Genomic DNA, 17,504 nt, shown 5'->3' on the forward strand with positions numbered 1-17,504 from the left:
GTTCTGGAGATATAATCAATGAAGGACTGAGTGTAAAACAATGATAATGCATGAATCAAGTGTCGTATAGACTCGACAGCATCAATCCTCAGTCGTTCCATTTAATCACATTAAATCAATCACTGCTGCAATCGCTTTAAATACAGTTTTTTGTTGTTTTGTCACCCGCTTTGTTTTGTAGTGTGATTTTGGCCATCAATAGTCAACAGTCCTATCATTTATTGTCTGGTTTACAGCAAACACAGAGGTTGATGTTCTTTTCAGGGGGGTTTTACTCTTGTCTGGGAGCTGGACGGCTCCTGGTTAAGGAATCAATTTGACTGGACAGCCTTACAAATTGCATAAAGAGACAAAGTTGTCCTTGGAGTGCGCCACAATTGATTGATGGCTCAACACACTAGCGCCGTAAATCCTCCCGACAGAACGGAGACAAATCAGTCGCTCCTGCCCCCCCCCCCCTCCCCTCCCTCCCTCCTCCCCCCGTGCTATTTACCTACCTTCCCTATCTTACCTTACTCTCGCACAAAATGCCATACGATTCAAACTCCTTCCAACCTTTATGTTTTGCCAGAAATTGCGCAAAAGTGCATCTACAACACACAAATGTGCTTATCAGACACTTTATATGTAAATTTGCAGTGAGAATTGAATGACAGAGTTTATTTTGTGAGGCTGTTAGAAAATTAAAAAAGCCATCCTGTGAAGACTCGACGACGCTCAATCCAACAGGGTTTTTTTTTTTTTTTAATTTAATCAGCTCTGTCGCCATTCCTGCACGTATCATCGTGTTCTTGTGATGTGAAAAACAAGGCATCAGCATGCACACAGTTTAAAGCCCAAAGTTAACCGCACTTGGGAGATAAAACAACTTCTCTCAGGGTTGTGCTGTGCTAAGGATGTGGCAGTCTTCCCTTGGGAGGCCACACCACTGTTTGTTTCTGGAGAAAAACACTACAGGCATATTTTTAAAGAAGCCCCACTAATCAGAAGTGATCCGTTCACATGTGCTATCCACTTTCCCTCGGGGAGGACTGGAGAAAAAAATAAAAATAAAAGTTATTTCTAAGAGAACACTGTTAGAAATAAACATCCAGAGAGGGGAAAAGAGGGTTGAAGCATTTACTAGTACGAAGACTAACCCCAACGTACTGTAGAATAAATTCATTTGTGCATGCGCTTACAGAAGTGTTTGGGATTCAATGGAATGCTACTGTTGCCTCTACCGCTGTTACTGGACAGACTGAGGAGAGATTCTAAACTAGACACTCAAAGGGGGAATATTAGATTCCCCCTGTTCGTACGCATGTTAGTGTCCTCCCGATTTTCATACCGTAACAGATAGGTATAAATTATTAAGCAGCCTGTTGCCCTGAATAGCCGAAGAGCAAAAGAGAAGGAGGGAGGACAGAGGAAAATTAACAGCAATCAGCCCCGCTTGCAGCATTTTAAAGCACCACAACATTGTCATAATTAGGTCCTCTCTCTAGGAATCACCAGGAATGTCTTCTACTAGGACAAAAGCCTTCTACATTTTCCCTTTCTCATAATTAAGATGCAGCTTAAAACGAAGATGCAGTCTGCACTATATTTCTTATGCCACTTTAATAAGAGCGATAAATGCTATTCTAGCTTTTCCTATTTATGAATTTTATGGCACAAATTGTGGCATAAAAAGGCACAAATCAGATGAATGACAGACGAAGGACAGCTGCGGCATCGTCCCTCCATTAAACGCTGCAAATGGCCAACTGTGGCCCGGGCAGTTAATTAGCCAGAGAGGGCCTAATCAGAGTTTTGGAGCTGTGGTCCTCCCCAGGTAACACACTAATAGGAGAAGCTTGTGGAGACACAGATGGAGAGTGGAAGCAGGGTGACTGTTGGCTTTGGGCCTCTCAAAAAGGCATCAGTATGCCACAATAATCTGCATTGACCTGTGTGTAAAAAATAATTGGCTGATCAATTGCATTTAATTACTAATAAAACATTTGCAAGATCTTAATATATTTTATATTGTGCATGGTTTACATCCATGTTTGCCAGGCAATACTGTGTTATTAAAAAAAAATAAAACTTAAAAATGAATGCCTTAACTAAAGCGAAATCCACCTGTTGCAGCACCATGCTGTCCACAGACAAATGTCTGGCTACGTCCTTCCTAAGTCATGTCATGAGACGAGCCAATCAGAGCCCTGTCTGAGCGTTCTCCGACGCAACCTCTGGAGGACTCGGGCCAAAAAGGGCTGAGTGGAACCCTCTGGAGGCTGCATTACACACTGGCGTGCAACTGGGCACTGCCCGGAAAGACGGTGCAGAATTTGAGTCATCAGCCTCACAACGCCACCGTCGAGGGGCACAGATCCAGCAAGCGTGACTTTGCTCTACGTACACACACACACACACAAGGCGAAGAGATGCTGAGCGCAGACCGAGCGGTGATCGCTCCGGTCACAGCCGTCCCACCAGTGAACATGATTTGATTTGTAAAAATGTACAATGGACTTTAGTTACAAGTGCTTTGCTGCTTTGGAAATAATTTGAGTCATTTAGAAAAGGGCTTTTGTGTTCACATTAACTCTTGTTTCTTAAATGTATCAGCACCATCAGCAGTGCGTAACTCAAACAGCACGTATCCAACAACAAATATAAAAGCAGAATTTTCTGCTACATCACTTCTGAAATGCATAAACATGATGTGTGACGAAGGGACTGGAGCAGGCATTGCTTGGCAATACATGGCCATAATCCCCCCAAAAAAGGTTGGGAATGTGCAGTTTAAGACACTGCTGTGTGATCGAGAGATAGAAAGGATGACGGAAACCAAATCACCGGCCCCCCTCCTTGGCACACAGTGGCGCAGTTGCATCTTAAAGTCCACAGAGGACAGAAGCGAGCATGTGTCCTCGGTTAGTACGAGACAACAGCGGAGGAACTCACGCCGAGGCAAACATTCACCGAGATAAGACACACAAAAGCCTTGAGCACCTTGAAGTTAACCAGAAAAGCTGTCTGTATACATATCCAAACAATTCCCCCGAAAATAAAATCCAGCCAGCTCCCGTTGGGTTATCTACTAAACAATCAGCCTGCACATCCCATCGAGGAGGAGGAGGAGACAAGGAGGAAGAGAGGAAAAAGCAAAAATAAATGAAAGTCAGGTTGTCCTGACTGATGATGTGATGCTGTAAACAGGGAGGCTTTTTTCTAACAATTAAAGAGCAGAGGCTTATTGATTTCCAATGGTGCTCTCGAGTGACTTGCTGGCTGTCACAATGAAGCCCGGGGTAAGGTGACCATGTCTCTGCTCAACGTGATAAACCTTGCATGTCATCAGGTAGGGAGGACGCGGTGTCCCCCTTCCTCACCCCACCCCCCCCTTCTGCCTCGCAGACTGCCGCTACAGCATTTATCACGGTGCGATGTGGAATTATGAGGCGCTTCATTTAGTAATGAAGTCACCACGGAGTTGGCGAGCGCACGCGGCACATACCCAAACTGGGAGTGAGTGAGTGAGTGAGTCAGAGTGCCTTAAGAGTCTGAGTGCAAACATTTAAAGTTCAAATGCTAAACCAATTCTACTTGTGCGGTAGGAATTTTTCTCCACACGACACGTCGGCCGGCAAGCCAATCATACAACTCAATGTGCGGCTTTACAGGCATCATGGGAAGCGGTGGCAACCTAGATGAGGGGCCAACTCCAGTCTTAGTCGGCCGATAAACAGTCATAAATCAGAAGACGAGCTGTCACTCGAGTAGATCCATCACGGGCCAACCTGCGGCGCCTCTCACACACACACACACACACACACACACACACACACACACACACACACACACACACACACACACACACACACACACACACACACACACACACACACACACACACACACACACACACACACACACACACACACACACACACACACACACACACACACACTTTTACCAGGGCGAGGAAAATGGAGAAAAGGCCCATGCAGATTGATTGGCTCTTTTAAATGAGTGGCAGTGGGGTTATGTTGATCGATTCCATGGATAATTGACTGATTCTGGTGTTGTTAGAAGTGGAGTAACGACGCAGCCCGCGGGCCTCTTCAGTTATGGACGTGGCTGAGAAAGGAGGTTGATAACATGCAAAGAAATCGTCCTTAGATCATGCTTTCTCTTGAGATCTTTGGACCGTGTTAAAAAAGGGTTTCGCAGGCAAATTGTGGCAAGACGTCAAAACACCTTGATGCTGTAGGAAGCCATGGAAAACAAATTGCAGAAATCCTCAAAATGCAAAATCCAGACTCATCTGCACTGCATTTTAGTATTGAATCCTGGCTGAAATGCATGCTGCATACAAATACTTTTTTTATTGTCACTTGGAATAAAAGTTGATGGAATTTTTATGCTTTAGAATTCATCCAAATGGAGAGGCTTCTCATCTAATATTCCTTCACCTCCGCCGGCAAGTCGCCATTCTCTCAAGTCTAGACCAATCGATGAATTAACTTGTTACTCGGGCATTAAAACGGCACAACCAGAGAGGAGCAGTCGTCTATATTTGGAAACCTTCCCGCTTTGTGAAACAGCAATTCACAGCTGTTCCGAATTGTCAGTTGGCAGCAGGAAAACAACAGATGAAAAAATAAAAAAAAAAGGTAGAAAACTGTTAACTGCAAATTAAAGAGTTTTCTATTGATCTGTGACAAGATAAAAAAAAAGACAGAAAAGTCCAGAAAATGGCAAATCACTTCTGAGTGAAGGACCCCTCCCCTACAGTAAGAGTCAGCCAGATGTATTAGAAGTGGAGGAAAAGGACACTGATGCATAGAATGCAAAGCGGCTTTTAATTATTCTTGGGAAGAAAAAAAAAAAAAAAAAAGGCACAAGCCCTTGGCTTGTTTACCACTTTACCGGAAACAACTTATGATTGCTTTGTAATTATCTCCTTGATAATGTAAAATGTACCCCCCACACCTCCTTTCCGTCCACTCCTTTCCGCAGAACACCACGCAGAAGTGATCAAGCGTTCATCATTTAGCCCAAATGTTTTGACTTATATCTGGGGGAGGTGGAGGGAGGGCTAATAGATTACAGGTAATGAAGCAGCTCCAGCAGTAACACAAATAGGACTTGTTGTGAAAGACACAAGGCGAAGGCACGCCTGTGCCGTGATAATCAGTTTCTCTTTTGTCTCATGATAAGCTAAGAGCCCAACCTTCACCCAAAGAGCACATCATTTCCCCGATGTGAGACTTAATGAGACATTAGCCATACTAACAAATGGTGGACGAGAAAGCGAAAGTGACTTTCCAGGTAAAGGCCGTTTGCCTGACCATAATCAGTCCCCAAGTGCAGCTAAAAGATGGAAACAACTCAGAGTCTCCGTCTCAACAGCTTGCTGTGGCTTTTATGACGAGCCTCCCAGGGCCAATCGGATGGCATGTAACATCTTAATACCCCTCACAGAGAACAGGTAATCAGCTTTTGTTGTCGGCTAGTTTGCCGCGATACAGACAATGCAGTTTGTCCACTTCTGTTAAGGTTTAACACAGAACTGGAAAACAATTGCCTGTCAGCTCGGGCCTTTATGCGAGGGCTTACAGTTGATCGACTATTGGGGGTTATCTAATAGAGAAAGAATTCAAACTAGTACAGTGGGCTTCAAAGAGCAGTACAGAGAACTGCTGTCATTTACCATGAAGTATGGAATTTGCAATGCATTTAAATCCTATTTCAGATCAAATCAATGTGCATCAGGCATTTACTGAAACATTGACTCGTGCGTTAAAGTACTTTTTCTTTTGTGCAGCACCGAGTGGTTTTGGAGATGTGGGAACTAAAGACACAGTGGTGGATGGATAAAAAAAGGAAGTGACGAGCCGGTGTGTGAAAGGGGCCCCGTTCCCCCGCCGGGCCTCCCAGCTCAATTAGCTCAGCTCATCCCGGCTTTCTGCTGATGGGGAAAATCAACTGTACCATACAGTCCAGGGAGTCTAGCCTGTTAGTGAGTGAATGAGTGAGTCAGTGTGCACATTATGCGTCTGTTCATGTCTCACATGCAGATTTAGCATTTGTGTATCCGAGTGTGTGTGCGCGCCTGTGTATGCGTGGGCTTTCTCATCTCTGCTAGACTGGAGCCCCACAGTGCTCTCTGTATCAAACACCTGAACCAATTAGGCTACACTCAGAGAAAAAAAAAATAAAAATCCCTAAAGCCACTTACAGTAATGTCATAAATAGTCATGCAAAACTTAAAGTTATAAAGAGAAGTTCGTCTGGATTCACTTATAGAGATAAAAAAAAAAGATGAACTGGAGAGAGACCAAGACCAAAAAGTCGGAGTTATGGATTATGAAACTCCCGCCAGAGACTAGAAAGGTTATATTTGCAACACTTTTCCGCCAACAACTCTAGGCTAAGAAAGAAACTTCCTCATGTCTACATTTGAACTCTCAGTCAGCACCAACAACTGGGAAAAAAAGATCTGAACATTTTCATTACTCCTGTGGCAATTACGCTCAGTCTCGTCCATACTGTGGTGCATAAATCATTGAGATGGCCCCTGGATGTGCTTTCAGGACGTCCTAGAGAAGAGGAAAAAAAAAAGGCCAAGGTCTGCAGGAAGCAGGCCACTGCCATGCGACAGTCTTTGGAGGCAGGGGCTGGAACCTTTTTAGAGATGTGATGCACATGCGTGTCTCAAAGGCAAAGCGAGACGCTAAAGAGCACTCAGTGTTGGGAAGAAGCGGCGTGACTGAAACCGCTTGGCCAGCACAACTCAAGGCCAAAATCTATTTAATCATGAAATAGGGACAGTTGTAAAAAAGAGGCAGTGGAATATTCCTGCATGGAAACGCCCCCGCCTCACTTGACACGTGCCCCACAGTCACTTTATGAGACACAATGCATTCACCTGACAACATGCACTCCTCTCATCCACTGTAGTAACTCTTCCCAGAAATTAATACACACCTCACCGCTCAGTCTTCCTTAAAATCTAGCCAAGAATGCTGCAGTGCGCCAAGTAACTGGCTAAACAAACAAAGTAAATACACCGATAATGCCGATGATAACATCCGAGGCGAAATGAAAGGATGAAGGTCAGTAATTGAGAGAAGGTGGGGAGATGGAAGCATGGTGGGGTTTGTTTTTCTCCTGGCAGGGGCCCATCTGGGCACGTGCGGCGGGCTCCGGGGCGGTGTAGGAGCACGTCTGTGCAGAGGTTAAGAAAAGCAATTAATCCACAGCGGAGATAATCAAAAGGAACCTCCCCCTCCAGACACCTTGGTGGGGGAGGACGAGTGAGAGAGAGGAGAGAGAAAAGGGGAGGCAGACAGAGAGGGAGATGGGAAAATACTTGTTTACAGGCACTGCTGGCGCGATCAAAAGCACAGGGGTTCAGCTCCGCCACCGGGGCCCCTCCGTTTCAGGTGGAATTGATAACACTTCAGATGTACAATTCAATGTTTGTGAGAGTACTTTTACCTCCCGGTGAGAAGGCAAGGATTTTTCACAGTCTAAGCTGCATTTCCTTTCATCTCACATTTTGCAAGGTATCAACAGATTGTCAATGGTGAGGAAGACATTTTCCCACACATAATCAAAGAATGTAGTGTCGAGCGCCTGCACTCCCCCTGCTATGACGTGGATTTAGAGAGCACTGAAGATCCTCCGATTGATCGGCCGACAATTGTTCTGAATATTTTGAACGGCGGTCTCGATAAAAAAAAAGGATGATCAGAAGAGACGATCAGACGGCTTAAAACACGCGACACCATTTCTCTAATCTTTATACTTGAGATACAATGTTGTGAAGAACAGTTAGATAAATAATGCGACACGATAAAAGGAACCTGTGATCGGTACGAGCAGGTACTGCAGCCATCGGTGATCTGCCCCAAAAACATTTAACATCTCTGGAAACTGAAACGGTGATTATCAATTTCTGTGAAGCAAGTACCTCACACGGACATAAGGCTGAACTCTCAACTAATATTCAGTTTGTATGGTTTAGTCAGAAATGCTCTCCTGCTGACAATCTTTAAAATGAGTCAGTTCCATTGGGAATCAAAGCTCGTTGCTCCCTCTGGTGGTTCACATCTCCCTTTGAACACAGTGTGCTTTGGGTACATGTAAGTTTATGATGTGGTATTCATCCTCTTTTTTAACATGGTCAAACAGAAATGTAGCTCTATGATCAATTTAAAAGTATATAAACATCTTGCTGCAAGAACTGGCAGACGGTTAGCAGGTCAGCAAGTGGTGGCACTTTCACAAAGTGCTGATTAGATAATTGCCCATCCATATCTTGGCAATATGTTGCAAGGGAACAACACGCTTCTCATTAAACCGCCGACAGGCCCTGCTCCTGTGGGTCGCTATCAAAAGTGAGGTGTTCAGCAGGCACACACACACACTTGTTGATCTAAAAAAAATAAATAAAAGATGTGCCAACATGGAAATGAGATACTCCTTTGGGGGTACTTGTAAGAGGTAGGAGTAGTTCTAGGTGCACAGAGCACATCACGGACTGAAATCAGGAAAAACAGAAAGTGAGTTTCTGGAACAGGAAATAAAAGCTGCTTTCCAGTTTTGACAGAATGTTTTTCCTGCAGTCAAATGCTCATTAGGAATGGCCAATTCACCAACCATGGAAGCATGAAACAACAGCATCAGACATCACTCGGCTCACACTCACTTGAGCCACTTAATAGCACTTAATCTTGACACCCTATACACACACACAGTAGCAGAGTCCACCTTTCTGCAGTGTCTGTGATCTGAAAGAAACAGAAGTCCCAATGCTCCAAAAAGCTCCCATATTTAAATGTTCTATCTCTTTCTTGCTGTTGTGTGCGTGCCTCCACTAAACCCATTCAGGCTACTGACTCATTACACTGAAAAAGAAGTGACTCGCATGGATCAAATACTGTACATGAGAGCGCCACACAAAAGGAGCTTTCATTTAACCGAGCCACTGAGTGAGTAGTAACGTAACTTGAGCCTTGCCGTGATGAAACATGCCGTAGGCAGAAGCAGAATGCATTAGTCCTCACTGCTTCTGAGAGCACGCTGCGTTACCTGCAGCTTTTTTTTTTGAAACGTCTTGAATGATAGGCTTCACCCTTTTGAGCCGGACTGCCAAGTGCTGGCACACTTTGTCGAGACAAACTGAATACATTGCTTTTGAAGAGCAGGGAGCTCGGAGTTCTAAAAAAGACATGCACAAAATGTGTGATGAAACTTTCAGCACCACGGACAGCGGCACCCAAGAAGCCTGGCGAGAGCGGGAGAGCGAGCGTGTGAGAGTGGAAAAGAGAGAGACGGCGGAAAGCGAGAGGCAGTAGTTTGATTTGATAATTAACGAAGACATCCTCTTTCCCACCCTGTGCGTTTCAGCTATCCCCATGTCTGCACTTTCAAAAGTGGAGGCGCTTACCCCAAAACACACACAAACACACACTCCTAAGGCAGGACCCAGCTTTTCCACAGTCCCCCCCCCCCCCCCATCTCTGTGTCTTAGGCTGAATAATGCAGGGCCTTTACCCAGTGCTCAAGCATGAGTGGATAATCTGGCCACAAGGACAGGCTGTGTCAACATTCCCCTTTACTTCCTTATTTATTTATTTAGCCACCCGCCGTAGGACTTGGGGAGGGCAAGGGAGGATATGTGCATGGCTAACAACATGCTGGCCAAGCCGGTGACCTGCTTTTTCATTAACGGAAGTGCAGATCGTCCCAAACTGGTTTTGGCAGATTACATGCGAGCTTTTTAGGGAGACCAGATTCCTTTATTCAATAATCATTATTAATCAATCCTTTTGTCTATGAAATGTTTGAAATAACTTGAATATGGTCATCACAGTTTCTTTGAAAAACTTCAAGTTGTTACGAAATTTGTTTTTGTTAATTATTTGAGCAAATAGCAGCACCTTGGACAAGACAATACTTCATTGTTCACAAGTATAATCTGTCCGACCAAAAGGTCCAAATCCTACAAGATAATCAACTTGCAGAGAGAAGCCGCAAACACTCACATTTCAGAAGATGAACAAGCCAATCTCTGTGTCTCGGTGTCTTTGCTTGATAATTGACTGAAAAGATACATTTATTCAAATGATTGGTGATTTCATCATCTCAAAACAGCAATGCACTGACCATTTCTCACAGCTGTCACATTCAACACTCACGTTCAAGTCATCATGTACAAAGTTACAATCATGTAAAGTCATGAACCTTAACTTAAACCCTCTGTTCAAGTTGAACACTAGAGACGGGCAGCTAAACTCTGTGCTCTCATTGTGGATTTAAGTGTCTTAATGCCTCCAATTGATTGGCAAAAACTGCTGTTGCACGTTTAAAATGCCACTCATTCGTAATGACTTCTGATTGAGGTGGCTTTTGTTTTCTGGGCCTAAAATAACTGCTACAATATGACTCTTAGCCCAGCCAATCACGAGCAAGCTCAGACTTCAAGAGCTTAATCCTCTTTATTTTTGTGATTACTTGTATTCAAATGGCGGCCCACTAAACCACGGGAGATTTATCGTTTCAAAGTCTTCCTCCGCTGTATGGCAACCTGGATACTGATAGCAGAAGAATACATATCCTGTAAATATATATACTGAACTCTCACGGTGGCATTCAAGTAAATTACCATAGAAATCACTGTACAAATGTTATGGCATCAATCATTGGGCATAAATTGCTAAATAGCTGGGAGCTCTCTTAGCATTCAGAGAATGATTTCGTTGGCATTCTTGTGGCAGATGACTTTAGCCTCTCACATTCCTCACACAAATTAGAATGTGAGAATGAAGAGGGATTTCATACAGCATGATAAGTGTATTTTAAAGGCAGAACTGATTAAGCTTGGGGGGGGGGGGGGGGGGGGGGAACTGGGTAATTATCTCCATACAGCTCCTCTGCTGTGAGAGAGCAGGCCCAACACCCCCAGGATCAAAGTGCTCGGTCTATTCCTAAACCACCAATCCAAAATGTGCTTTACCTGATTTCAACACCTTACCTGGCAACCCACGGGGTCTCGGGAACGCAGAGATGCACGTGAAGCGCTCGTGTCTCGCGATATTCACGTTAAAAGCATCGCTCAGTCAATGCTGAAGATGACGCATATCAGTTACTTCAAACGGAATGCTAAGTTTGCGCTTACCCCTAATTTATTTATAGAATTCCTGGCATAACATTTTATTTTGTCTACTCGGTTAATTTATTATTGATTTCAAGGGCAGGATGTTTTGAGCCCATCCCGAAGAGCTGTGGAAGTTCGGCAAGGCAACCTTTCAGAAAAGTAGTTCGGAGACATTGGGGCGACTTTTACATGTATGAAATGGGCGGAGGGATATTCGGGGACCCTCTTGCAGGTCATCAATTAAGCGACAATTAAGTTTTTGTGAAGTTGCTACCTGCGCTCACCTCATGAGCTGACTCACTAAGGAGGGGGTGTATCCCTTTGCAACTTACGTGACTATTTATTTTTATCAGAACATGTTTATCAGAGCATGTTCGTTGTAGTCAGTTACGTGCAACAGTAGTCGAGCTAATGTTTGCAGAAAGTCATAGCGTTACGTTGGAGAGAGAGAGAGAGAGAGAGAAGTGTCCTACCTGCTCGTAGCAATTCTCCCAGGTGAGGTTCAGGAGGCACGAGGAGAACAGCTCATCTTCGGTCCGGGCACAACCGTCCATGATGTGTGCCAAAGCACGTCTCGGTTCGGAAGGGAGTCTGCGGAGTTCTTTAAGGGTTTGCAAACGAAGACGTTGTCTTCGCTTCGTCTTCCCTCGACGAGTGTCTCTATCGCAGTGTGTGTGTCTCTCTCTCTGCCCGCTCGTTCGCTTCTCCGTCCGGCGTCGTGGAAGCTGTCAAACGAGCAGCGGCGGTGTGCTGGCTGCTGCTTCCCTTGTCACGTGTGCAGCTTCTCTTCTCTCCCCCCCCCCAAAAAAAAAACGACGGAGTGGGATGCTTTCGAGGGCACTGTTTCCCAAAGTGGGGTCCGCGGGCCGCCTGTAGGTGTCACCTGCAGGCTTAAGAGTGTGTCCCCCAAAAAATGATATAGAATATTTCAATTTCACAGTAATGTCACTGCATTGTTAAAAAAAAAAAAAAAAAAGGTAATGCTGTTGTTATTATCCCTGGCCAACACATGACAGTTTTCGAGAACACAATTAACTCGCTGGTTAGCTAGGTTACTTCTGTTAATTAAAATCACCTGGTGCTCCAGCTGCAATTAGCTTCAATGGCTGCAATTAAAAAAGAAAACGAGCTGTCCTTTGCTGGTCTAAAAATCATTTCATATTTCACTCTCTCACTACTCCCTGCTACACTCAACAGTTTACAATCCAACATTGATATTTTGAACACTTTTAAATCATTAGCTACCATTTCGCATGCTCACAGACCTGCTGCTGAAGTGACAATGACGTAATGGTAAAATGTGCAGTATTGCATTGTGGGATATCCAGCAACAAGTCCTGCACATGTTACTTTTGTTCCATTGTGGGAACTTTTTAGAGCGTGTGGGCTAAGTGACTTGGTCATGCTTGAGTCATTTGAGTCAGCCTTCAGCCTTTCAATTTGGGATGACTCCTTCCTGAGCCCAAAGATACAACATTACATAATAACAATAGAGTGCAGCAAACTTCATTTTCATAACAGTTAATATACTTGGTGGAAAAAGTATACAAAAACAATCTAATCTAAGTTTCACAATCGTGTTACACCCAGAGTGGTGCATTATCAGAACTGTGGGCTTGTCCACTGTTTATGATTGACATCTTCCTCACTCTCCTGTTACGTTTGTTGCGACCTGCTGCTGTGAGGCAACACCTTTATCATTCGTAGTATAAGTACAGAGAGAGCGGTGACATTATGCAATTCCCACCTCTGCCCGAGCAGACGTCTAGTCAGGTAGAATACGTGAAAGCAACTGCATGAGTGGGCAGGGCATTTAATTAGGACGAAATACTGCAACAAAAGTTAAAATGTTTTGACCTATGATTCATAAAAGAAGTATGCGCTAAAACTTCCTATTACTTCTTGAAACCCACTTTGATGATTCGGACCCCAGTTATTTTCTCACTTTACTAACCTTCCTTATTTGACAGCACAAAATAAAACAGCCCATTGCACCGGAGACATGGCCAACGGCTAATTTACATCAAGTCATTCCCCAAATCAGGTGCCACTGAAAAAGGGCAAAACAAAGCACAGAAAGCTAATTAATTTGTGACAGAACAAGTGATTTACATCTGAGCCACCCGGTGACTGCACTAGTCGCAGAGATAGGAAAGCAGCAGCAGGCTACTCTGGAGCCAGAACCACCAAAAAAACCCAATACAACAATATATTGTGCAACATTTCTACTTTGAGTTTGCCTTTTAAATGTTGCCTTGAATGTACCGTTTGATTGCGCTTTAAAGGTTTTATCAGTCACGCAGACTATGACTATAATCAAATATGATGAATTCAAATGAAAAAGCCTGCCTGATTCAAATTGAATTACATTCGCACAGCTTTGTAAAAAAAAAAAAAGAAAACGAGCCGATTCAGTACAGTATGTCAACCATTAGAGCAAGTGTGAAGCATTGTGGAAAACAGAACAAAAAAGCAGCACAATATTGTACTCATCCGCGTGCAGCCATGCTGAGCACAGACAATCTTTGAGCTCTCCCTGCAAACCGTGCAAGGAGGGCTTGCTGGTGTCGAGCTCATTTGGAGAGCTGTCTTTTAGCACACTATTTATTGTGATGGCAGACCCCGTGCAGTTAGACGGGGCCTTTTTGTTCATCAGCCTTTCTTTTTTGCTGGCATCCTCGTTTGATCAGGCGTGTTTGCCACGCATGATCTGCACCCGTTTGAAGTGTGGTCAATTGGCACAGCGCTGTGCATTTTTCTTTTCTTCCTGGAGAAATTGTCAAGAATCCACTGCAGTAGTGAGAGCATAGCAAGACAGAATGACAGCGAATGTCCCCCCATGGTGATTGACCAAAACACAGCTTACATATTCCATCTTCCTAATTCTCACGAGGCTTGTTAGAGGTGTCAATACTGCAAATTGTGGAATAAAAACATCAAATTGCTCGGCCTTTGAGAAGCAATAAATAAAGGATTTTGCGAGGCTTTGAGCTTTCTGCGACACTTGAAGGTCTCAGTGATTTTACAGTTTTTGATTGTTGTGTTGCGTATTTTAATGAAAATGCATTTTTTTTGTGTGTGTGTGTGTGTAAGCCGTGATCTGGAGGAGAAGAAAAAGAATGATGCAAGCAAAACGAAGAGCCGTTTGTTCTTTAGCCTTATCTGTCACCATCGTCCATAATCTGTCCCGTGCTTGTAGATTAATTTAAAGATTATGGAGTGCCATACATTTGCACACAATGCAGGGGGAGTGCCAAGGCACAAGAGAGATCACAAATAGCTGGCTTCCTCCTGAACGTGTGGCACAGCTCAGCTCCTTCCTGTATACTCGTGTGCCTTTGCGTCTTCTGTGAGCTTCCTCTGATCAGTCCCTTCTTCTGCCCGGTGACACATGAAAGCCTTTCACGGAATCAAATCAACAGCCCGAGATAATTCAGTGTGACAATGTAACAATTGTGTTAGTGTGATTTTTTTTTATTTTTTTTTTGTGGGGGATATTTCCACCGTTCACACGTATCTCATTGAAGGCTGTGGCAGGGGAAATTGGGTGAAAGTTCAGGACAGCCACCGATCCGGCCGCGTTGAAGGGGGGAAATAAATGAGGTCAAATCAAACGCTGTTTCCCCTCTCTGCTGACAGGTAGCGGCTGCACATTCTGCACAGGTGCCTTCAGTAGCTGCACGATTCATTTCAAACTGGCAGCCCATTTTAAACATGCAGTCTACATGCCACATCTCCCCTACACAACCAATTTATCAAGCCTAACCCGGCGGTACGTGCATATACTCCCATATCACAGAGAAGGCTGGAAAGCAACTGTCATAGATGGCATGATTGAATTGTTCCCTTGCACTGTCACCAGAGGGGCTATTACTTCAAATTAGCATACAAATTCAAACCAGGACAGATGGATTTGTCACATTCCAGTCGCCATCTTCCTGGAAGATTGGCTGTGCTTGTGCTGTGTGATGGAGATAAGACACCTGTCTCGTCTCCGATTGGTGGCTGCGTCGGTGGGTGAAAGGATCGGCGTGGGATGGGAGGAGGACTGGGCGGGGGCGATGGATTTCCTGAAACGCTGAGGTGTTCTGCAATAAACTTCCCTACCCACGGCCTCAAATGATGATGAGGCACCATACCGGACTCTGTGGGTGGCAGGAGATTGAGCCGCGGCGAGGCGGTGATTCACACTGTTTGGAAACAAGCTGAACAATACCTGTCTGGTATTTGTTTGTGTTCGCTACTTTTGTTGAGTTACGGTTAAAGAGACACATAAAACGGCCTCTAACATCAGCCCAGGGTGCAAGTACGGGATGTGCTGTGCACAGCTGAGCGAAGGAAATGTACAGTGCATCCCTGACCTCAAGTAAGTTGTCAGCTTGAACAGCGAAACAAAACTCCAGATCTCATTGTAACTGTGTCAGAATTCAACTTTTAATAATATATAAGGGTGCCCGTGTAAGCACACACTACAGACAGACTGTATGATTGCGCGCAAGAGGTAGGACTGCATGCATAAGTCGCGTGCCCTCATATCAGACACTAACAAAATACAACTTGGAGACATTACGACTTTCATTTGTAATCACGGCGGTGTGAATCAATGGTAAGTATTGAGCAAAGAAAAACTGTTCTTACCGCAGGATCAATTCCATATAATTTCCACATCAGCTCAAACTAATGGGTTTTCTATTGGCTTCACTTCGGAGGGAGACGAATCTCTCCGGCACCATTTTTGTGGTTCTGTGTACGTTCCCAAGCAAAAGGCCATCCACTTAAAAACTTGTCTCCCAACAGTCCAAAAAATATTAAAGCACACATGCTAATTTCCTGACTTAGCATATTACACAATCTGCAGGCTTCATTTAAAAACTCCCTGAGCAGGTATCTCTGCCTGCCTCCTTCCAGACACTACAGAGAATGGGGAAAAATGCTTACAGGTTCATATCTGCCTCTGCAGAACAGAGGAAGGCAAGGTTATGCTATCATAAAGGCAACCCGAACAGAACAAATAATCTTTAAAATGAACAAAATGGGGACGTTGATTTACATTTAGTGTCAAACTTAGTTGAGAAAAGAATGGTTTTTTTCCAATTCTTCCACACGAAAAAAAGTCTATCCAACTGAGGATGTCACAAGTACATCACTGAAACAATATGTTCATTATTCAAACAGAAAATTATTTTAGTCACTAAAAGCAAAAATGGCAAACATCTGCCAGATGCAGCTCATTAAATGTGAACATTTGCAGAGTTTTTTCTTATTTTACGTAGTAAATTGAATATCTTTGGGTTTTTGACCGTTAGTCGGAAATTGGCATAATCCACTAATTTAGCATCAAAGAAAATATATACATACTATATACTGTATATATCAAAATCGATGCAGCAGAACCAGAGGTAGTATGTTTAAAATTCCATGCATTCTTCTTTATTGTCAAAACCTGGCGCATACATTACCCACAGTGCAACATAACCACCAAAAGTTTGGTCGGATTTCTGGGAGCATATTGCTTGTGGTGGTTAGTTAATGTAGGTGGAGTCACCTCAAGCAAAGATCAGGAAACGGTTGCAGAAGGCCCCACCAGACTTTTCAAATATATTGCCAACTGACGCTGACTCAGTTCAATCTCTTGAGGCAATATATCAGACTGTTGGCAGCTCTGGTGCCACAAAAGGGCTTTGTACTAGTTTTTCACATGGAAATAGAGTTAAATATGTAAAGTTGACGGAGGTCGCTTTTAATTGGTTAATGGCAAAAATAATTGGCATATTAATCAATTGTAAGACAATTGTCAGTTGCAGCCCGAGTAAGAAGAAATTGTAGAGAATGCATGATAAAGCTCTGCACTTTACATAGTGAGGCACCGCAGCCTTTACAATGTACTTCTTTAAAAGCTGAAGGGCCTTTTAAGTGACAGGTTAAAAAGAGAATGGTCAAAAATTGATGAAGCAGAGGCCATAACTTGAACCTCCCTGCTTCATAAACGCCCCACACCATCAATTTGTAATGCAAGATTTCTGTAAATTATTATCTCTCCACGGCTGAGCTAAAATACCCGGGTGATGTCTCTCAGACTTGACGGAGCTCGTCCAGAACCACAGAAGACGTTAAACAATTGTTTCCACAAGACGTAGGGAGTCGTGCTACTGACTGAAATGAGCTATTAACTGCAAACTGGGTGGAGTGCTCCTTTAAATGCATGTTTCAGCTCTAAAGTGGAGCGGTAACTCACTTCAACAACAACAACGTCAAGACTTAACGCGCACGGTTAACTTGCAGCTGCCAAGTAGCAGTAAGCAGTCCTTAGGAGTAGTTCTGCAAGACCGGGATGCTCCCAAAGTGCTCTCTTACCTTCACAGGC

This window comes from Pholis gunnellus, assembly GCF_910591455.1.
Source record: "Pholis gunnellus genome assembly, chromosome: 23".
Taxonomy (NCBI): Eukaryota; Metazoa; Chordata; class Actinopteri; order Perciformes; family Pholidae; genus Pholis; species Pholis gunnellus.